Here is a 23,607-nt window from a genome sequence, read left to right on the forward strand (position 1 = left end):
GGCAGTCTTCAGGTCTATAAAGGCCAAATAAAGACTGCCCTTGCCCAGCACCACCACCTTCCAGTACAGTAACAGGAGTCTAAAAACTTGTTCGATTGTTCCTGTGCCTGTACGGAACCCGGCCTGCATCTCGGATAATATATAGTTTTCATCTACCCAAGAAAGGATCCTACCCAAAATTGCTTTTCCCGCCACCTTCTGGGTCGAGTCTATCAGGCTTATAGGCCTATAATTTCCCGGTAGATCACGATTTCCCTTTTTGAAAATTGGGACTACCTCTGCCCCTTTCCAGGACTCTGGGACAGACCCTCCCTCCATGATGGCATTTAGGAGAGCAGAGATCAACACCCCCCAGTCACCTGGATATGCACGGAGAAGATCCCCTGGTAGCCCATCCGGACCTGCTGCTTTTAGTGGAGTTAGGGTTTTAATTAGGTTCGTAACTTCTCGAGCGGAAAAAAGAACCATATCTCTGTCCAAAGAATAGGAAGGAAGAATAAATTGGTCGTTGAGTGGGCCTCCAATAGCACAGTAGAGACCCAGAAAATGGTCAAACCATGCCTTGGCAGTAATAGTGCAGGTCCTCAAGGTGTCATCGGGACGGTTCCTGCTACCCACCAAGTCCCAAAACCTTTTAGCATCTCTCCCTCGACTAGCCGTCAGGAGTTCCTCCCAGAAGTTGTCTTCCCATTCCTCCTTGGCGGCTCTTTGGCACAATGAGTATGACCTTCTGGCCTCCTTAATCCTTGTTTGGGATTTAGATTTAACTGCGTCAACGAGCAGAGTCTTCGCCTCTCTGCACGTACGGTTAAACCAGCCTTGTCTAGCCCGGGAACCTGGTCTCTTTCCATTGATACTACCTGGAACAATAAAAAGATCACTAAGAGCCAGGGTTAAGTTACAAAACCTTGCAGATACATCCCCCAACCCACCCCCCAAAGGGTCAAGGTTACCTACGGCTGCAGCTAAGATCTGCGATATGGAAAATAGTTTCTCTGTTGAGAGCGACAGCTTGGCCCACTTTAGCCGTCGACCGCAATTCGAAACTACTGACATATCCGGGACGGAGGAGCACAGATTTCTGCTGCCTAAATCATCTAAACACCTATTGGTCATGGTGAGTGAAAGAAGATTGTGGTCACTTTCAACAGTGGGTATAATGACCATATCCTTAACCATACTCCATAAATGGATATCAAGAAGAAGATAATCTATTCTAGAGGAATGCGCTGGCCTATTGTAGGTATGGGCTCCCTTTTTATCAGAGTTTGTCCTGCCATTGAGTGCCCTCAGGTCAAACTCAGATGTTATAGAGTTGACCTGGAGCACCACTTCCGACCATTTCTTGATTGGACTAAGCTCTAAAGCCGGTATACCCCACCTGTTATCGACAACCTCTTGGTCCTCTGAAACTTCTAGTCCAAGGGGCTCAAAGGTGCAATTAAGGTCACCTCCAACCAAGGTGCAGTGCTTATGTGGCGAGGATCGGAGCAAAGCTTCCAAACGTGCTATAATGGGGGATTCTCTGCCACCCTTTACACCTCGGGCATAAATGTTAAAAATGTTTAGGATAACCTGGCCCTTTGGGTTTTTCAATGTGATGTTAAGAAGGTCAGGACATTGGGTATCATGCTCATCCACCCTACAATTAAGTGCAGTGGCTACCCATACAAGAAGGCCTCCCGAAGGACGGCCTCGGCCACACTCAATTTGTACTGCTGGTATATGGTGGGATGAATATCCCGCCTTATGAGAGGGCTCCCTGCACCAGGTTTCCTGGAACAAACATATGGAGTATTCTTCCACCAAGGCGTTCCAATCAGGCAGGGACAACTTCCTATCCAGAACGGCCACGTTCCAACTGAGAACTCTGATAGGTGGGTCCGTCACAGTCGGGATGCTACCGGCCTCGATGATATCCACCAGGTCTATAACTCCCACTGAAGGACAGGCGTTCATAAGCTCGGTTGGAATCGGCGCTACCCCTGGTTCCCTTGTGCCACCTGAAGCCGTATGCTCCCTTGAGGCGAGCAGTGAGTTAAGTTCTACAGCGGAATTTAGGTTTCCGCAGTTAAGGATACCAGCCACTCTATTAGCAATGAAGCTCCTATTTTTTTCCTGGCAATCAAGGGATTGTCACCATCCCCTCCCTAAAACATTCCACCCGCCCAAACCTGATGTGAGCGGGGTAGTAGTATGATTAGGATTCTGTGAGGATGGGGCTGCTAACCCTGGCCACGGGCAATTTCCGGAGCCATTAATCCCATTGGTCAGGGAGGTTAAAACACTAGAGGGACGTGGATAAAAAAAGGTGAGGTCGACAATGCCAATACCTTCCTTGCCCGTGCACCAGCCCTGTCTCGTTAGCCATCCTACCACCCTTGGATCTTGAAAATTAACCACGATACAGTCCCCCCCCAGGTTTTTAGTGGTGGAACCTATCCAATCTATTCGCCTCACTCCCAGTATGAGTCCATCAACTTCCCCGGGTAGTGGCCGATTCACCCTTAACCAGTGCATAGCTTTGTTTTTAAGCATCTGGAAGGTTTCTCTCTGTCCCGGTGGAAGTGGTGGGACATTTATCAGGACTGCTACATAGGGGAAGGAATCTGGGGTGAGGTTCATGGGGGGTTTCTTGTAGGATGGCTTTTTCAAAGGTGGTAAGGACGGTCTAGGGACAGTAGAGGCAGGGCGGGGTATCGATTTGTTCGTTGATGGCGGGTTTCCGATGAGAGGGGCAGATGATATAGCAATACCCTTTTTGGTGCCCTCCACTCCTCCTCCCACTGCAGTGACCAAAGGATATGTGCTAGGCATCGGCTGATGCACGACAGACTGGCCAGGTACTACGGTAATGGGGGCATTTACAACAATCCCCTGTGGTGCCGGATTAAGCGACTTCGGGGGTCTCTTTACCACCGCACTGTTAGTTTTTACAGACAGAGGAGAGTTGGGGTGTTCCCTTTGTCCCTTAGCATGTGATGGGACTTGAGCAGTAATCTGACAATTGCTGTTGCCATCCAGCCTTGACTGTGTTTTTATCAGTGCCTTAGTCGAAAAAAAATTATCTAGTGTAGCCTGCTCGAAGTGGTCTAGGCGGTCTGTAAGCTTAATAATGCGTTCCTCTAATGGAAGCAATAGGGACCGTAACATCCGTTCCACTTCTGGGAGCAAACTGATCAGGCATGGCTGTGTATCTACCGTTACTGTCCCTGTATCTATGGAAGTGGAAGAACTGGGATCTGTACTACCAGAAGGTGTAGTGGCCCCCACTTGCATAAGTTCACCCCCTCGGCTCACTACGGTGGCTGCCTTACTAGAATACATGCTTTTATTGACTTTCCTAAGTTTATGAGGTGGTTTAAGTGGAAGGCTTTTCCTAGATGAACTGTTGCCTTTCCTTTTAAGACCTGGTTTGGAATTGGTCAATGGAGCACACACCTCAGTTAAGGAGGTTGTGGTTTCTGTGGAACTTGCACGGGGAGGGATCGATTCGCCCGCAGTACCCTGAATGGCCCCATTGATAGTTGCATCATGACCCAAATTAGAAAAGTCAGGTAAATGAAGTGAGGACAATGGTGTAACGAAGGCAGGATAAGTTTGGCCAGAGCGCTTGTCCCCAGAGTTTTTTAAAAGTTCAATTGATAATCTGCGCTCTGCGCGCCTCTCAGCAAGCGATAGTTCTTTGTCAATTGACTGGACAGGGCGATTGAAGAACTTATCCAAGGGACCTACCACTGATTGGCCGGCAACGCCTGGTGGAGTCCTCAAGACAGTGTTAGTGGGGTGATTCGGCATTCTTAGAGGTTAGGAACCCAATCAGCCACTAACTGGTAGATGTATACAAACGACAGCGGAGTGGCCCAGCCCGGCCTCCCTCGGCCCCGGACGGCCACAGATGGTCCCGCCCTTGTCCCGGGCTTCTCCCGGCGCGCTCCCGCACGCTCCCGCGTAGCGGAGGCACTGGGGACCTAAATACGCTGGTGTTGATTGTTCGTTGGCTGATAGGCAGGGGGGCGTGGCCAGCGGGGAGAGCAGCCCAGGTGTTGCAGGTTGGGCGCGCAGGGGCTCCTGCACGCTGGAGTCCCTGCCTAACAGCTCGCAGCCCCGCTGGTCCCAACGCCTCTCCCGCGCTCCTCCCAACAGTTGCAAGCAGCCAACAGCCTCCTCGGACAAAGATGCGCTGCGGGACCCGCGAAGCGTGTCCGGCGAGTCTGTAGGGAAACCGCTCAGCTCAGCAGAGGCACACTAAGACACAGTGTGCAGCGAGGAATCCGGGTAAGAACAGCCAATAATCCAACAAAGGGACCCTTCTATTGTGTTTGTGGCCTTGTTACTAGTGATAAGTCATTACTTATCAGTACTAATAATCCACTTTCCAACACCCATCCTCACTGATAGCCACTCAGCACTGCCTAGGTCATCAAAGAGGTGGGGCACTATGGCTTCATTTTGTTCTGCGCTTCTAAGCTCTCTCTAGTCTGCCCTCAGAAGTGCAAGATCAAAGCATGTGAGCTGATTTTAGGTGAGCCAGGCTATGTTCAAATAGGTAAGTGAACTGAGCGGCAAAATGAGAGGAGCTGAGTCAATGGATAACCAGGTCAAACAAGTTAAGAGTGATCATCTGGTGCAGTTATGGCAATTAAAGAAAAGGAGAAGAATACACTATGCGTTATTTGCCTGACCGATTCATGTGCGGGCTGCCATGCTTTGAGAGTGGGGGACTACATCTCCCTCATCTTCACTGCACCACAGACTCCATCTAGCTCCTGCCTCCAAGCTTACCAGCTATGCTAATGCCACAATCTGGCCTTGGTCCCCAAAATATTCTGCTGTCTACCACTGACTTCAGGATCTTCAGTCTGCCACATTGGGAGTGGAAATGAGAAAAAATGTAAAGTTGGAATCTGACAAATTTAACAAATGCAAAAGTTAACTATGCAGACCTGTCATCCTACTGTCATTTTAGACAGTGCTTGAACGTCTTAGCTCTCCAGTGGTGCACACTGGAAGCACCAGAAGGGGTGAGCAGAGGGGGCATTCTTCCCCAGGTTCTGAGTTTAAGGTTGCCTGGACTCTTGAGGCAAACATTTGTTTTTAGAATTAAAAAACAAAGCTGCCATCTTTATTATTGTCAAACAGCTAACACTGCTAATCCATCTACATGAGAGATGCAATTTTCCTGCGTTTTCTCTTTCCCTACAAGGCATATTTGTTAACTTTGAAACAGGTTCTCCTCCTGTGAAAAGGTCTGATTCAATTTGACAGCCCTGGCCAAGAAGTAGCTTCTGAAATACCTCGAGCAAACTCAGGTTGTCACGGTGACTCCACTACCACCAGGAGGCATAGCATGGTCGAAACAGTTGTGCGACTCCACCCTCAGTACCTTGAATACTTAATACTTGATGTGTGGTAACTCAGTAGGACCATGCTAAAGATTACTGAAACACCCTGGAAAAATGACGAAGAGACCTGTCTGAATATCCTCAGGAAGTGGATTTACTTAAACTCATATTCGCACAGGTCCAAGCGAGTAAACACGAGGTTGGAGTCGTTACAGGCAGAGGCACTGTCCCTGTACTTTGGGGGCAGGATTATTATAACTGTGAGTGTCAATCTGAAATCATTTATCGCATGAAAAGATGGCCGAGTAACATGTGGCCCATTAAAGCTCAACTAGAGGTAAACAAACATTTGGCAGATGTGCAGGGCCCTATATTAAGGAACCAACCAACAGAATGTAAGCTACATTAGCTCTTATCAGGGATAAAACCTCTGATGTGCAAGTAAAAGAGTGTTACAAAACAAATACTTTGATGCTACAATAGTTTACGGACAGCACATGTTTGTTTTATTTCTACTTTATAATACATTTTGCATGAATAGTTTTGCTATTTATCAAGTGCTAGAAACTTCCGGTTTGAGTAAGAATAACGGGCTTTTGAGAATGCAAAGTAAACCTGTTGTCCGCAGTCGTGGCCAGCATGACTCGCGGGTGGGGGGTCGCAGGGGGTGGAATTTTAAATTTAAAATAAAAACTTATCTTTCTTAGCCCAATCTGGTCCCGCGGGTAAACATCCTTTACAACAAAACTTTTACCACGCAGTACCTTTACAACGCAGGTATTACAACGCAAGTCGTTACAACGACTTGCGCGGAAGGGCGCTGTAGGATAGGGAATAGTTTAATTTACTATCCAAAACCTTCCCTACTATCCACGGGGCTGGAGTTGGAATAGTAAATTAAACTATTCACTATCCAGCGCCTCCCAATGCAAGTCTATGTAACGACTTGCGTTGTAATACCTGTGTTGTAAAGGCATGCGTGGAAAAAGCATGCGTTGTAAAGACATACAGCCGGTCCGGCGTTGCGTCGTCTCTGCTCCAAGTCCGTGCAGGAAGCAGGTAGCCTCCCTACCCTCTCCAAGCCAATCCCAATGCTGCAATGGCAGGGTTGTGATTGGCTGGGATGCTGTCCACACAGGCGTCTATGGGGAAGCTATTTTCTCCATGTAGGCTGCATGCAGCCTATATGGAGAAAAGGGAGAGTGTGTTTGATTGGCTTGGTCGGCCCTGGGGCTGACCAAACAGTCAGCGCCCACAATAGTGGGCAAGCTACTTCTCCCCTGCCCTACAGCAGGCCCGCCCACCCGCCCGCCCCCAACCAAACCCTTCTGCTTTCTCGCAGTGCAAGAAGCAGAAACGTAAAATGGTATTTATAATACCATTTTATGTTTCAGCATCTCGCACTGCGTGAAATCAGTGGGGCAACGCTCCTCCGCCCACATGGAGAAGCCACCCCTATTCGAGTGCATGCTGATGACTCCATGGGACAGCTGCTTTGGTGCAGCTTTTGCCAAGTACCTTTTACAGTTTTAGCAGGCAGGAAGCGAAAGTTTCAAGAGCAGATGTCTCATGATATATTGCACCATTTCATAGTCATATGCACCCTTAACTAGCTAGAATTCCAATGGATGATTCAGATCCTATGCGGATTCTTAAAGTTTGGATTTGTCTTGTCTTCATCTAGATTGTTGTTACTGGCAAATTCTCAAGGGTTATTGCACATACATCGTTAATTAATTGTTAAGCATTGATTGAGCAACATAGCAGGAATTACACATGCCAAAGAAAGATCTCGTTATGTATAGCCCAAACCTGATTGGAATTCCTTAATTCTAATACTAAGTCAAACAAGCTCTTGTGCAGAAATAAGAGTACCAAGTTTTGAGGTAGAGACCAAACCCTGGAAATTTTCCTCTGATGGATTTAGCCAGGTGAAATCTGGCAGATTGTTTTAGGTAAACATTTTCTTGAAAATTGGATAAATGCGAAAATCAAGGTGGAAAGCACTGGTTCAACAAGCAAGTCCCCATTTTATCATGTACACACTCAGAATATGCGATATTTTCTTCACGGGGTAAATACCTCACCTTTAACAGAGCCACACCCATTGGAAGCATGTCAGGCTTGCACTGCTTAAAACATGGAGCAAGTTCACACTTTTTTAGAAACTAAATGACATACTGCATACTTCAAGTGTTGCAAGTCTTAACAATGAAGACCCTGTTCTCTTAAAACACAAAAACACTTGGCCTCTACGAAACAGAGGCAAATATTTTTCAACAGAAGTTGCTTGTCCATTAAGTTATTCGGAAACACAAAGGATATTTTTTGTCCTAAAAGGAACAATGCCCCTGACGTATGAAGATTATGTTTTGCCTCCCAATGCCTTTTCTGCACAAAGTAGCTGAATTATTAAAGGGTAAACGAATAGTCTATCAAAACGACGTTGATAGTCAACCTGCGTTTGCAACTCACGTCAGCTTGTGAATCACAAATAAATGGGGTTGCAGGGGGCATTACTCTTCCCTGCGAATCTCAAAGACTGTATCCAAAATGTGTCACAGTTCCAGAAGTCGCAAAGCATGGAATGGTGAGTGACTGCACTTGTCACTCAGTAATCTTTTGCATTGTGGATTATAACTGAGGGACAGATTCCATTACACTAGTTTATTGGGGGTGCACATATTGATCGCTGCGTACTCCACCCCATGTCCATTTTCCAATGTACCTCTTTTTTTGCTAACGTAATACCATCAATGTATGCCTTTATAGTGTTTCTTATGTCCAATAGTATGGCAATGCATGTAGCTGCAGCAGGATGCTCACTTTTATTTTGAAAGACTTACGTGCCATGGTCTTTAAACTCATGTATTTGTATATACGGTCATCGTGATGTATAGGTTTTATTGATTCATGTGACATTTTTATATCATCGATCTGAAATAAATTATATAATTTCAGTCCAGCAACGAAAGGGCATGCTGGCAGATGTAGACAGGTTCATGGTGTCTCTAGCTGGAGCCACTCCTTCCTCGACTAGGAAGCAAAGCCAGCTCTAGAAATGCATTGCATACACCCCCTTTGGACGCGGAAGTGTTTCTCCGGTTGATTAACGTGGATGGACCATAGATTAACGCTTGGCCGCCCGTTATCTGAACGAGTGCAGTAGCCTCGACTCTGGTTTCGGATATACTAATTAACTTTCTGAAGCCGGATAACTGCTTGTGGGACATCGACTTGTTCCGTTAAGTGCTCTATGGGCGCTGGTGCCCAGTGGATTAATATCAACTTCACCTCCATGGGTGACCACCACTTGGATGAGCGCGAGTTTTTTGTCTTCAGTACCCTTGTCCTGATGAAGCCATAAAGATTCCAGTGGCGGAAACGCGACCGCGACAGCGTCGACACCCTTGTAATTAGGAGTCCCTGCTTAGTTTATCTTTGCTTATATATTCAGGCGCCTTTTGTAAAAGAGAGTTTGAGAGAAGTTACATCTCAGGCGTATTGGGGATCTCCATTATAGAGTTATATCACTCGAAGTTAAGAGTGTATACATTGTGTGATAGGTCATCCATTGAGATCTGTCTATGGGTACACCTTTTGTGTATATATATGTAATGTATAGAGTATATTTGTGATTTGTATATAATGCATTGTATTGTGTGTATATAGTGAATTTGTTTTCTTTATATACAGTTGTTTTGCGCCATCTCCCTTTTGTACATGTTTATACGTCCTCTGATTTTTGTAAAGTGATTTGTTATATATTTAGTTATATAGAACAGGATAATTAATCTTTTCATGTTCTAAAATTATAAATTGAATTTATCCCTCAATACTAGTTTGTTCTACTTTTTCATCTTTGGATGCTCCTTGTCCAGGTATGGGAGGGTAATGTGGGCATAACCCCTGTTTTTGTTTCACCACAGTTCCAGAAGTCGCAAAGCATGGAATGGTGAGTGACTGCACTTGTCACTCAGTAATCTTTTGCATTGTGGATTATAACTAAGGGACAGATTCCATTACACTAGTGGCGGCTCTGGCTTATTGGGGGTGCACATATGGATCGCTGCGTACTCCACCCCATGTCCATTTTCCAATGTACCTCTTTTTTTGCTAATGTAATACCATCAATGTATGCCTTTATAGTGTTTCTTATGTCCAATAGTATGGAAATGCATGTAGCTGCAGCAGGATGCTCACTTTTATTTTGAAAGACTTACGTGCCATGGTCTTTAAACTCATGTATTTGTATATACGGTCATTGTGATGTATAGGTTTTATTGATTCATGTGAAATTTTTATATCATCGATCTGAAATAAATTATATAATTTCAGTCCAGCAACGAAAGGGCATGCTGGCAGATGTAGACAGGCTCATGGTTTCTCTAGCTGGAGCCACTCCTTCCTCGACTAGGAAGCAAAGCCAGCTCTAGAAATGCATTGCATACACCCCCTTATTGTACCAACCACCTTATTGAACCATCATAATATGACCCTCTTCAGGAGTGATTGGAGGCTTAAGAGCAGGGAGTACATTATTAACTTCACAGCATAATTCCTTGCAAATATATTAGTCAAAGATCCATAGAATTGACCCAGGTTGTTATTCAAGAGAAGTGTGCACATGCCAAGCAGAAGCCCTACTAACGTCTACTCCAACAATGGCTGATACAGATTCGACTAGCAGCTAGCAGATATAGCCTGTGCTTTGGGGACATTTATGAGCAGAGTTAGGGTGTTCCTCCAGTGTATAGAGTAACAGGAGCAAGCATCTCCCTTAGTATAAGTTGAGATTACATTTTTAAAGGTAATAGTAATGTATGTATTTTATTGGAAGGATTGGCATATATGTATGAATTATTGTGATTTTATTAATTTTAGGAAGATATGTGATTAGTACCTAAAGGAGCTGCGTGATCATTCGTGCAATGACTATGTGCAGCATTTTTATGATTGTATTAAGGTATGTGTTTTTAAAAAGGTTTATAAAATGTGAAGTGTATACTTTTATCGTTGTAACAAACCAAATAAAGTTCTTATTGACTGACTGACTAGCAGCTAAATAAATCATGGTGCATGGATGGTGCAGAAAGGTATTCAAATAGTATATCTATTACATTAAGTAAACAAAGCAATCACTAGGCTACACTGAAGTTTTGCACAGTAACGCACCACAATCGAATCCCAGTTTACTTGGATCTCGGTCTCGTGAGCTTCAGTCTCTGTTTGGGTGTTCCAGTAGGGCCCTTTACAAAGAGGACAGTTTTCTCCACAGTATTTCCCCCCCACCCATCATGGAGTCCTGTTCCAGGATTTTCACCCCAAGCATTCAGGAATTTCTGGACAGAATCCTGCTTGCTTCACCAGGAGACTTCTCTCAATATCAGGGTGAAATGTCTCAGGTGTTACCACTAATCTCCTCATTCCAATGGGGCTCGTAATGGGAGTTAATGCCTCTCTCCCCCCACCCCTAACCTCTGGGGGATTGCCGGGGCTCTCAGAATGAGGTCCTTAGTAGAAAAGTAGTATCTGATTTAGAGTGTTTTATCCTATTAGCCAGCTATCTATAACTTTTCAGTTCTCTGCGCCTTCTTCAGTGGCAATGTTTCCCTATTTCTCGTTATATGCTCCCAGCCTCCTTTAACTAGCGTCATCAGGATGGGTGTTTAATTCTTGCTAGTGAGTACAAAAAATAGTGTTTACGAATCTTTATAAATCAGTAATAAACTCAAATTAGAGATCAGCTCTAAAATTATTTCTTTTCTTAGAATACAGGTGTTGGACTAAAAAGCGCATCGCAGCGGTGCCATTAACCCTGAAGCAAGGTGGAAAATGCCCCCTAACACCCTGCCCGAGTAGAAAAAGCACCCATTATTGGACTGCAGAGGACCTCTCGCAGCCTTTTGCCCATGCAGCATGCAGTTCTTTGTTTCAGCAGGCAGCTCTTTATTTGAGCTAGAAGTTACCAGTAGGGCCCATCAGCACTCATTTTTGGGTACCAACACTTAATATGTCACATCAAATTTTGACCTGAACAAGAGATTGAAACCACAAAAGAGGGATTGAAAGAGGAAGAGAAAATGGGAATAAACAATCACAAAGGGAGAAAACAGGAATCATAAAACATCTAAAAGAGTGAGATAAAGAAGCAGGGAGTGTCTGAGAATGCACTAGAGGGGTGAGGTGGGATAAAGAATATGTAGCCTTCGTATTCAGCACCGTTACATTTGGAAAGCACCAGTCTCCGGCTTCTAAACAAAATGTTGGGCCCCGGCATCTATTTTTTTCTTTTTCTTTTTTTTTTTTTTTTACAAATTAGGCACTCGCAGCATGGATAGCTATGCTCCTGAGATGACAATCACCGATGTATGTCTAAACAACTACTGCCTAAACCACGACTTCCTGAACCACGAAATCTAAACAACGAGCTATTCTAAACCACTAACTTTTTTTACATCGACTTCCTAAACCACAAATTGAAACTCCTCGTGACTGGCCAATAGATGGCACTATCGTAATGACTATACCTCATCAAAAAAATGTTTTAATTTTTTTCATTACCCATTTTTTTGATAATTTATTCTTGGATGGTGCCTGCTTGTCCTCTTATTTTTACAAAAAATAACATGTGGATTTTAACATTACAACCTCTGTCCTTAAAACTGTACAAATTAAATCATTGACAAGCTTTTTTCACAACCACCTGCACCATATGACTGTGACACGGCACATACGACATCTGCGTCTGCATGTATTCTGTTTTTTTAAAAGAATGTTCTATTTTTAAATTTATGATGCGGTCTACTCGGGCATCAGTAAAGCTTTTGATAATGCTTTCGGTACTGCCAAGGTGAGATGTTGCAGATATTTGGGGGAAATGCGGTCCAAACTTCTGAAGAACATTAGGTAACAGGTCCTTGTCTCGGGGTTTGTATTGCAGTTCAGAAATGTGAGGGGGCGGAGATGAGTGACGTAACACTCCAACACTGCCTAATCAAAGTGTAGATGAGGGGTAGGAGGGCGTAGAGAAGTGACGTACCTCACATACTGCCCGGATCCAAACAAGACGTAAGTCCGTCTGATTCTATGTTGATAAGTCGTTGTTCACGACTTCGTGGTTCAGGACTTCGTTGTATGCGAGTCTTCGTTGTTAAGACTTCGTTGTTAGTATAAGTGGTTGTTTTATCTTCGTTGTTTAGGATGTTTCCTGACAATCACACAGCTGACTGACCTGACTCAGGTGCAAAACTGCTCAATCTGTGCACCAACATTTGCACAGACACCAATGTGAAATCCAGTTGTTTGCTTCATTCAAATGTCATACTTGCACCAGTTTGCTGAAAATATATTTTGCAGTAGTAGTTTAACTTTATTTCGGTAACAGAAAATATAACCATATAAGTACCTTTAAAAACCACAGTTTAAACATAGACGCCTAGTTACACCAATATAAAATACAAATCAATTGTCCTAACAAATAGGCAAAAGGCTTACAATAAATAAAAGAATAGGCCACCATGGACAAGTTAAGTAATTCAAATAGTTGCTTCAGATACTGGAAACAATTAGAATTTCATATCACTATGTGCTACAATAGAAGCACTAAAAGCTACTAAGTAGGCTCCATACTACCCATCTGGACACTAATATACATCATCAAAAACTGACATTAAAAGGACTAACAATTGCCTTGGTATGCCAGCACAATAATTTAACAATGCTACATTAGAATTCATTAATTAATATAGCTTAGAGCCTGCCAATGCGGGCTCTACTTGCCATTACAGGCTATCTCCAGCGTTAAAGGCCCGAGCGAAAGGCGAGGGCCTTCAACAAGGTAGCAGGCCTTTAACAGCCATTAGAGCCAGCTATGAAGGGCTCTAAGGCGATTAGAACATTCTGCTCCTAGATGGCAGAATGTTCTAATTTGTAAAACAAAGGCCTCACAGAGCCTGAGAGGATTGAAATCCCCTCGGGCTCCGAGAGGCCTTTGTTCACAGCTACAACTGTGAACAAACATTGGACTGTTGATGTTCCGGGCTTCTACCAGCCAGCAGAAGCCCAGAGTACTCTATTATGCTCAGTGGAGCGCTCAACATTCCAATGTTCTAATAAAGCGTAAAGTGTATATTAAAGTGATTCGTGCTTTGTCCTTTTGTAAGAAATATCTGATTAGGCCACAATGAAAACATATGATCAAGATAAAAACATGATAATGAAGGAGTTCCCAGAATACTAATGCTATGTGCAAATCCAACACAGAGACCCACAGTCACCAGTGCAATACTGGTCAATGAACCATCCGGTGTAATAAACCTATTGTGACCTCTGTCACTTACTCAAAGCCTATTTTTGCTCTATTTACTGTGCCTAGGCATTTCACGTTCAACCAACTGAAGATTCTTTTCTTTACAGCAATGTTTTATCACAGGGCTTTCATCACAAATTCTAAAATATCTACAAGAAGAAAGTACACAGTATCTGAAAATTGTAAATTGTTTATAAATACATATTCAAAGATAATCTATATTCAATAATCTATATTCAATTACCAATGGTTGATTCTACATAGGTATTTAAAATATTGACATGTTTGATGGCTCAAAAAATGAGGATCCCTTTTCCTATGCACATCTCGTATGTTTTAAATTGCAGGTTTTACATTATGCAGTTTATCAAAATCCATGCTCAAATTGTTAGGTGTTTGCATGGTCATTCTTTTATATGTGCCATTATCACTGAAGGGTTCAAGTTGGAACTCACAGAGTGAGGCGGCTTGAAGGGCAGCGGTATGTATCTGTCTCTACCAGCTTGGTGCTCCTGGAAGCTTGGTGCATGACTGTGGACATGCAAATGGTGTAGCCAACATTCTGGCAATGTTAGAGTCAGTGCTGACTTTGTGAAAGAATGAGTGTCCGTGCCAAAAGCTCTGTTCAGAAGCCTGAGGCTGGTGCTATTAAATGTTGGTACATCAAATACCAAGGCTGCATGGTCTTGAAATCATCCCATGCATCATGAATCCACTAACAGACAGAACCTGCCCACTTTCACTCTGGCAGGTGTTTGCTTTCTTCCAGTGTAACAGTTTTTGGTCTTTATCTTTCTCCTGCTGTCCCCTGTGTTGGTTTTTTCCCCTCTCTTGCTCTCGGTCAATGTCTGATGAATTAAAATAAGTGATGGTTCCTAAATATGAGTGCAGGTGGCCACCACCAATTCAAATTAACCACTAGTTAGAATAAAGAATGAGGATGTGATATTAGGTATTGATGTTTGCTTAGAAAGGCTGAGTTCAATGATAACCAGGGCTGCATAAGGAGGTGGTGACATGTTTCATCATGTTGCTCAAAGTGTATTCTCCACTTTTCAATCAATCACTAAACTTTATTCGATCTATCGAGATAGACCATAAAAGTACGTGAAAGAGGGTAGTAACTTTTTACTACTAGGAGACTTTAATATCCACAGCGAATGACATTCTAACCCTGACATCCAGACTTTTCTGACGGACCTATCTCTTTTAGGTCTATGCCAGCTCAATGAGGGGCCGACCCATATAGCAGGCCACACTTTGGATATTCTTTTCTCCAACTCCTCAAAGATCAAGTGTAAACCCCCCAACAACTCACTTGGTCAGACCATTCTGTCATCAGATTTGACATTCAGTACCTTAATAAACTAAAAACTCACACCCAAACCACACCGCATCTGCAGAGACAATGGCAGAAGGTATCTGCAGATAATTTTCAAAGCAGCCTTAAGAAGCCGCAATTTCTCACATCAGACCACATTGAGGACGCATAATCAAAATTTAACACAGCAGTGACCACAACTATTGACCATCTCGCACCGCTTAAACCCTCTCTGAGCCGCCCCATTCGTCCGCAAGCCGCCTGGTTCACCCCTCTCCTAAGGAATCAGAAACAACTATGTAGGAAGCTTGAAAGAGCATGGCGCACTTCACATAATGAGACGGATAGGGGAAAGTACTGTACCTCTATGACTAGCTACCACAAAAACTTAAGAATAGCACGTAAAACGTACCTCCTGTCCCAACTGACGCAGGCAGGCAATTCCTCAAAAACACTATACCAAATTCTCCATTCGTTCACCAATCCAGAAGCTTGTGAAAGCCTGGAGACCTCATCCCAGGAATTGTGTGATAATATTTCCGCATTCTTTGCTCGGAAGATTAAATGCATATACAAGAAAATAATTGCAGATGACAACCCACCACAGATTCCTACGACTCTGAACCATTTGGATGTGATTAATCAGAACAAACTAAAGTGTTTTCCGCCTATCACTTTGGCAGAAACTAAAACCTTGATCCACAAAATAAAATCTGGATCCCCTATGGATCTCATCCCAGATAAGCTGATTCCATCTTTGGAGAATCAGTTGTCTCCAGTGGTAGAGTCCATCATCAACCTCTCTCTCTCAGAGGGACACGTCCCACGGGAATGGAAACTTGCCCAGGTCAGACCCATTCGCAAGAAATCTAACATCCCTCAGACTGATCTCTCCAACCTCCGTCCCATCTCACTTCTCCCTTTCTGGAGCAAAATAATGGAGAAAAATGTGAACACCCATCTGTCTAACTACGTCGAACTATCTGGATGTCTAGATCATTCCCAGTCCGGGTTTAGGCCCAAATACAGCACCGAATCAACGTTACTTACAGTAACTGATAACATCAGAATGACCCTACACAAGGGTCATTCGGCGATTCTGGTGCTGTTGGACCTCTCCCCGGCATTCAACACAATCTCCCATTGTATTTTGCTCATAAGACTGGAGGAAGTTGGATTAAGAGGCTTAGCTCTGGCATGGATGAAGAGTTTTCTAATGGATCGTTTCCAAACTGTCAAACTAGGCTCATATCAGTCGGAGCCGGTGGGTATGACCAAGGGAGTACCTCAGGGCTCATGTTTGAGCCCTACTCTTTTTAACATCTATGTTGCTCCCTTGGCCAACCTCATGAGGTTGTATGGGTTCATCCCCATTTCTTATGTGGATGATACTCCGCTTCTCTTTCCTTTTGATACATTTTCATCCCATGTTCAACTGGCTTTCTCTAATGGAATGAGGGTCACCTCACACTGGATGCGAAGCAACTTTCCCCAGTGCTATGTAGATAGAAACTGAGGTCATGCTTATAGGAGAAGCCCCCCTCCTATGGACACCGGACCGGTGGCCAACAGATCTGGTACCTCCCCCTCTTCCCAAACTCTTGGTTAAAAATCTGGGGATTCGCCTCGATCGCGATCTCAACATGAAAGATCACGTCAACCTAACTGCTGGTTCCTGCTTTCATGTTATTGGCATGTTACGCCGAGTCGTCCCACTCCTCCCGGATTCCGCGAGGAAAACCATAGTTCAGGCGATGGTTCTAAGTCGCCTGGACTATTGCAATGACCTGCTGCTATCAGCTAATGATGCCCTCCTCAACAGATTGCAGGTGGTGCAGAACATGGCGGCCCGGCTGGTTCTTAAGGCTCCACCTCAAACCTCCTCTCTTCCCCTTCTTAGAGAACTGCACTGGCTCCCTATCCGCCAACGTATTCAGTTCAAAACATGCTGTATCACCCACAAGGCGTTGGTCAATCTGGGTTCCTCATATCTCGCTGAGAAATTTGTGCCCTACATACCCGCAGATCCCTACGCTCAGGTGCCAAACACCTTCTGGTGGTACCACGAATTAGAAAGGCTAGACAGGGTGGAAAAGCTCTCTCCTACTGCGGCCCTCTTCTGTGGAATGAACTCCCGCTGCACCTGAGACAATGCGACGAACATCTGCAGTTCAGAAAAATGCTCAAGACATTCCTATTCTGCCGTGACTGATCTGTTTCCATCTCTCCCTGAATATACAGCCAACCCCTCATAGTTCCGCTAAAGCGCAGAGATACCCCTCTGGGGGTCGATTCTAGCGCTATACAAACAAACACAAATACAAATACAATAATGAAAAAAAGAAGTTACAGTGCAATGCAAAAAAGATAAAGTGGTTATAAATACATTATAAAAATGGTTAATAGTTTTACATTTTACAATAAAAACCAGCGAGAAGTTGAGTAAGGCCAAAACTTCAGTTGGCGCTCCGCTATGCATTTCATTCTACTCAAATTTCTCTTAAAATCGTCAAGCTTCATTTAAAACTATGTACAGTAGTTACGACAGTAAATAAGACAAAAGTATATATAGTTAAAAACCACATAATGTGCCTTTAACAATTAAGTTCATAAATACCTGCCCACTAAATTACAAGGATAAAAATCTGGTTTATTTTTTCATCTCTTATCTCTCTACATTTCTTATATCATAGACTGTTTGATGATTAGCTATTAGTGTATAGCTTGATGTAGAAGCAAGCACTATATTTTTCACACTACCTATATAGTATTGGGGTCAATATTCTTTGTTTATCATAGATTCGAAGCATTCATGTATCTCTCTAATTGATGCAACAAGATAATTTTATATTGTTGTACACAATTTAACGGGTGTTTTTATTTCTCTATTGAAAACAACTTATACAAATTATTTGAAATCGAAAAATCTGGCTGAGACATACGAAGCAATCATGAAAATAGCGGTCACAACATTTTCTTTAAGGACACATGTTTCGCTTTACCATTCCCACAATAAGTGATGAGCGAGGGCAAAATAGATTTATGTTACTCTGTGTGGTGAAATTAAAATTGTAATTCTTCTAAGGACTGCATATTGTATGATCTTAGAAACGTTAGAAACAATATTAATTAAGAAATGTGAATTTAGTTTTAATGTTTGTTTGGATGAGACAGCTGAAAATTCCAAAATAATTAAAAAAAATTAAGACAATTACCTCACAAATTAAGGCTAGCCTGTGGGTAGAAGTAAAAAACCCTAAAGGAAAATCATCAAGCTGGTTTAACCAGCCTGTACTAAGGCTTATTCCAACCTTAAGCATGCCTTAAGTAAACCCGATAAGGATCGAATTTTAATTAGGGACCTGCGAAAGGTATACAAGGTAGCCTTAAAAAAGAGAAAGGATGCTTTGAAAAGGAAAGCATGGGACTCACTGTGTGAGGCCTCTCAAAGCCGAGATATGGCAGCCTTCTGGAAGGCACTTAACGCCCTGTTTTTTAATGTTAACTCCAAGGCGAGGATAGAGATAGCCATCGCCGAGACTGAATGGGTCAGGTTCTTTGAAATTTTGTATAGTGTACCAACTTCGTCAGAGCGAACGTCTAGTGAGTATGTAGAGGAGGGAGTGACTGTGCCTTATAATAATAAACTGAACTTGAGTATCACTCTTGAGGAAGTGATTTTGGGTATCAAAGCCAGTTTGGAGGAAAGGTGCCGGGCCCTGATGGGGTTCCGGTTGAGATCTTCAAGAATAACATGGCTTTATGGGCCCCACTCCTCACACAACTCTTTAACGCTTCTTATTCAGATGGACTGGTATTGACATGGTTTGAGTCTATTATTATACCTATTTTCAAAAAGGGTGATAGAACTAGTTGCGCTTGCTATCGCCCCATATCATTATTAGACTCAACCACTAAGATCCTTGGCAGAGTGATTTTAAATAGGTTACAAATATGGGCTGAGGAGCATACAATAATTAGCGACCTCCAATACGGCTTCAGGAAAGGCCTTGGCACTGTTGACCAAGGTCTTAACCTGTATACCCTTTTAGAGAAATATACTAAAGCAAAGGGCGGTCGTATGTTTTTAACTTTTGTGGATTTATCATCCACCTTCGATTGTGTTGCCCATAGCAAGCTATGGTTGATTTTGGAACGTTTGGTGGTAGAGGAAAATATTACTCTATTCCTTAGGAATCTTTATCAAGGGGCAAGGGCTTCTATAAGATTTGGTAAGATTGGTGAGTGCACCAAGACTTTTATCCAACCATATACCACCCTACAGATTAGAGACTTTGAAAGGTTTTTACTAATACGTTTTAGACTTAATATCCTATTTAGGCTACTAGTCAGTCAGTCAGTCAAAATACACTTTATTCGATTTTTGTTAAAATCATAAAAGGCAAAGGTAATACATACATTGAAAATATTTTGAAAGCACCCACAATACATTCATTTACACATCTTAAAAAAGTCAAATATTAAAATGCCATAAAGTATTTAAAATTAGGTTAAAATGAATATGTTAGTGCAATTTTAATTTAAAACAATACAGTTCTAGGGATTCTTTTGTTTCTTCCTTTATAAGCGTCTGTAAGGAAACTTGCAACACAAAAAGTGACATGTGCATTTGGTAACAGTTGAAGGAAAAGTAAAGCTGGTCTCACTTGTATAAAGCCCATAGTTTTTAAAAGAGGTATTAGATATTTTCCCCTCTCCGTATTATATAACCCACAAAAGAACATAAAATGAAGGGTGTCCTGGTTGGAGAACTGGTCACACTCACAAGGTGGTGCATGCTCTGGTTTTTCCCACACAGGAAAACGACCTAGTGAATAGTGGATCAGGTTCATTCTAAGTCTGGTTAATAAAAATCTGTGCAAGGGTGAAGAGGATAGGACCAAATGTGCTCTTACTGATGGTTTGTTAACTTCAAGCTCCTCTCTCTCTAAACGGGCCCTCCCCTGGAATTCCTGCTTGATCCATACAATATCTGCCCTCCTGATATTTGAAGGTGTTGTGTATTGATCGGGTCTCCCAAGGGCAGTGAATGATGACTTTATGTATTTCAGCCATAGTATTTTCATTGCCCCCTCCCTTGCAATCACATCTTTAAGAATACTGTGATTTAAAGATAACTCTGTATTTAACCAGGTATTAGCCCAAAAAAGTAAAGGAGCCATTTTCAGTCCATCTATAATGTAGGGTAGGCCTACTTCCTCGTGTATAGAGTAGGTGGGTGTAGAATTTGGGACCGATAGAATTCGTCTGATAAGCTTGTTTTCTACCCTCTGGAGACTATCCAAATTAACATTTAGGCTACTAAGTTTTCCCGTTATGAATGATTGGTCAAAGAAACGTATTAAATGCCCATGCGATGATTTGTCCAATCAATCTGATATGCATATTTTGTTTTTTTGCAAACTGTACACAATCCCTAGGAAAAGATGGATATTGCCACCTTTTAAAGTACATGAATTTTAGACAGTGTTGTCCTGCCTTTTTAGCTATCCAGAAGCTAGATAATATATTTACTGTTGCATCTGTCTCGGCCTTTTTTTAAAATGTTTTTATATCGCGGAAATCAACACCTGTATGAATTTGTAATGAGCCTATTGTATTGAAAATGGTTGGTTTTTATCTTCCTTTTTTTAACTGGATGTGATTTTTATCATACTTTTATGGTTATCTATGTATAATAACCGAATAAAGTTATTAAACGACTAGAAATAATATTTTGGGATATATTTTGAGTCGCAAAACTACTGAACTCTAAAGTTGGCAGGCTAAGTAGTCCACCTCACCACTCAGAACCCAGCACACCCACCTAGATACAAGCTCTGGATGTATGCTTACCTTCAATCCGGTTAGGCGTTGCACTATCTTACAGCTATGTTCAAGCTGCAGGAATACCACATCCAGATATACAAGCGTACATAAAACACAAGGAGTGTGCACCATTACTGGTTATATCTACTGTCTGCCCCCACTCACAACCAGAGGACACAAATATGTTATCATAATGAACACGGAAATTATAATTCTTATCTGTTCTTTCTACATTATCATGACCGTATAAAATATGAACAAATAACAAGTGATTAAAACTTCCATGAGGTAAACGAACACGTCCTCCACATATACTAATACAAGATAAACTACGTGTCATATACGAACCAATATAACGAGGTTAGTTAGCTGGAAAACACTCTGCTCTACAGCCCTATGCTTTTGGCCTTCCCCAAAACACAAACTCTGAAGAGATGCAGGACCAGGGACACTTCAGAAGGTGGCAACCGCGGATGACATCTGCCCTGGCAACAGAGGCAGCCATATCCCACTAGATACTTGGTAATGTAAGCACACTGTACAAAGCATAACTGCACACAACACAAATAATATAACGTGTATTTGTAAAGGCGCACATTCACCCTGGGCATCATGGCGCTGAATAACAGATGTTTATTGTTACCCAAGTCAGTGGTACTCATTCGTGACAGAGACAAATATGGTCAACAGGCATTGATAATCTCGTCTTAGGTACCAGAAAACATGCCTCTGAATAGTCACCATCTGCATTTCGAGCAACTCTTTCGGTGCTTGCTTGAGTCTCATGTTTGCAGGCGAGGCAAAGCACTGAACACTGGAATACTGCCTTGGGAGTGCTTCCACCCTAACTCAGATTCCTTGCCTACAGCTTGGCCTTTGAACATTATCATTTAGAGTGAGATCGAATCACAATTCCATGTATCAATAGTCGTAGAACTTTAATTTGTGTCTGAATATTCCTTGTTACGATTCTCCACACGTTTTCAATGCCACAGGTCATGTGTGCGGCTGTTGGGTTGAGGTTTTTGTCGCATCATGTATAGACACAGTGGTGTAAGAAATACCTCCGATTCTGAGTTTTCACTCAGAAAATGGGACACATATGCGGTATTTGGTGCTCAAGCCAAATTGCCCATGTACCAGAATGTTCTGGAATTTTACCCAAATACATTTCAGTAGTTTTGACCTGATGAAATTTACATGGGTATCCAATGGCTGGAATTCCAATATGTGAGGTAATAGGAGAGGAGCAATAGGATTTCATGTTTTTCCTATAGCCTTCTGGAATATTGGTCTCTCCAAATATTTACAGTCATGAGTGAAACTTTGATTTATAGCCAGATGGAACGCTAGAATTTATACGTTAGAGATTTCTTTCCATAGATTTCCCTATCAACCACTTTTCCTCAACCCAACATGTCAATTTGAGCCATTACTACTGCCTACAATAGATAGAAGAGCAATAATGAGTTCTATGGGTCAAATACTGTGTCATCCTAATCCCAGGTCAAATTCAAATCCTTACAATACTGGGGATGGTACAATTGTACCAGCATCCATTAAGGTAACAGAAGGGAAATACTTACAGTAGTCGGAGACAGGGACAATCGCCACCAGCACCAAATCCAATGACCAGTTGCTCACAAATTGTCCAAAATCCAATCACTGTAAGAGATGACAAAATACCATTAAGACACAGAGGACAAGGGACATTAGACTTACCAGAAAGATGTGGTCAATGTAAGCAAACAAGAGGTGTATACAGACCCAATGACTAAATTTAAACTAATAAAGATTTGAATCCCATTGTCAAAGTGGCTGATAATATATATGTGGCAGAAGAGAGGCTGCAAAATTGTGCCAGTCAGTGGGAAATTAAAAAAAATATGTCAGCAACCTCTGCAACATGTAGTGAAGTGGGAATATGTATTTTGTAATTATTTCTAAGAGGTAGCTTTTTAATGTAAGTGTTGTACCTAGACACAACCAATCATACTTAGCTGTTTACAGAGAGATTAACAGCATACCGGTGGGCTGGTGATGGTTGCAAAATGAATGATGAGACATTTATATGCAAAAGATCAAATTACAGATAAAGGCAGCAGAACAAGCTGTGTAAAAAACTGTGTAAAAAATAATAAGGAAAAATAGTCGGATGCTAAAACATTAAGGGCCCCTACCTTGCAAGTAATTCAAATGGATTCATGAATGTGCCCACAAATCGATGGCAAATATTGCACACGTGGTCTGTTTGCACATCGGAGTGGTGAGTAACATGCTATTTGAGGGTTATTCCTCATTCTTAATTGAAATGGAATATAAATTCCCTCTGTTGATTTAAGCACCCTCTGCTAATGAAAATTAGCAAGCACACACATTTACACCCACATTTTGCTGCACCATTGTGAGAATCCAAACGTAGTAGCACATAGTACAAAGTGAACAGGGAGGGAAACTACAGGTTCATCTCAAATAGCAAAGGCAGTTGGGCACCAACAAGGGTGCCTATAGAACACAAAGGAATCTAAGCAAGACATATCAGCCACAAGCTCAGGAAAAGGTTGGTTTGATTCAGGTATCAGATGATAAAGTTCATGTAGGCCTTACTGGGGGAGCCATCATTTGTTTGAACCATGCTGAGGGTTATTAAATATGGGACTTTAAATGATTGGGCACTTTAGCATCCAGAACCTTATGCCCTTTTGCTTATTTGGCTGCATCATAAATTTCAAAGGACATCACAGATAGCAATAAGTGAAAACAAAGTAATCCCTTTCAGTTTTACCACATATATTACCTTC

The 23,607-nt window shown here is 42.4% G+C and overlaps 1 long non-coding RNA gene across 1 annotated transcript in view; it reads right to left on the reverse strand.

Moving 5' to 3' along the window:
- LOC144785340 (uncharacterized) overlaps positions 1-23,607 on the reverse strand; it is a 4,610,862-nt gene that overhangs the window by 4,167,852 nt on the left and 419,403 nt on the right. The window contains exon 2 of the long non-coding RNA XR_013601832.1: positions 22,393-22,471. This is a non-coding gene — a long non-coding RNA (uncharacterized LOC144785340). The remainder of the gene's footprint in view (positions 1-22,392; positions 22,472-23,607) is intronic.

Source organism: Lissotriton helveticus, chromosome 10, assembly GCF_964261635.1.
Source record: "Lissotriton helveticus chromosome 10, aLisHel1.1, whole genome shotgun sequence".
Classification (NCBI taxonomy): domain Eukaryota; kingdom Metazoa; phylum Chordata; class Amphibia; order Caudata; family Salamandridae; genus Lissotriton; species Lissotriton helveticus.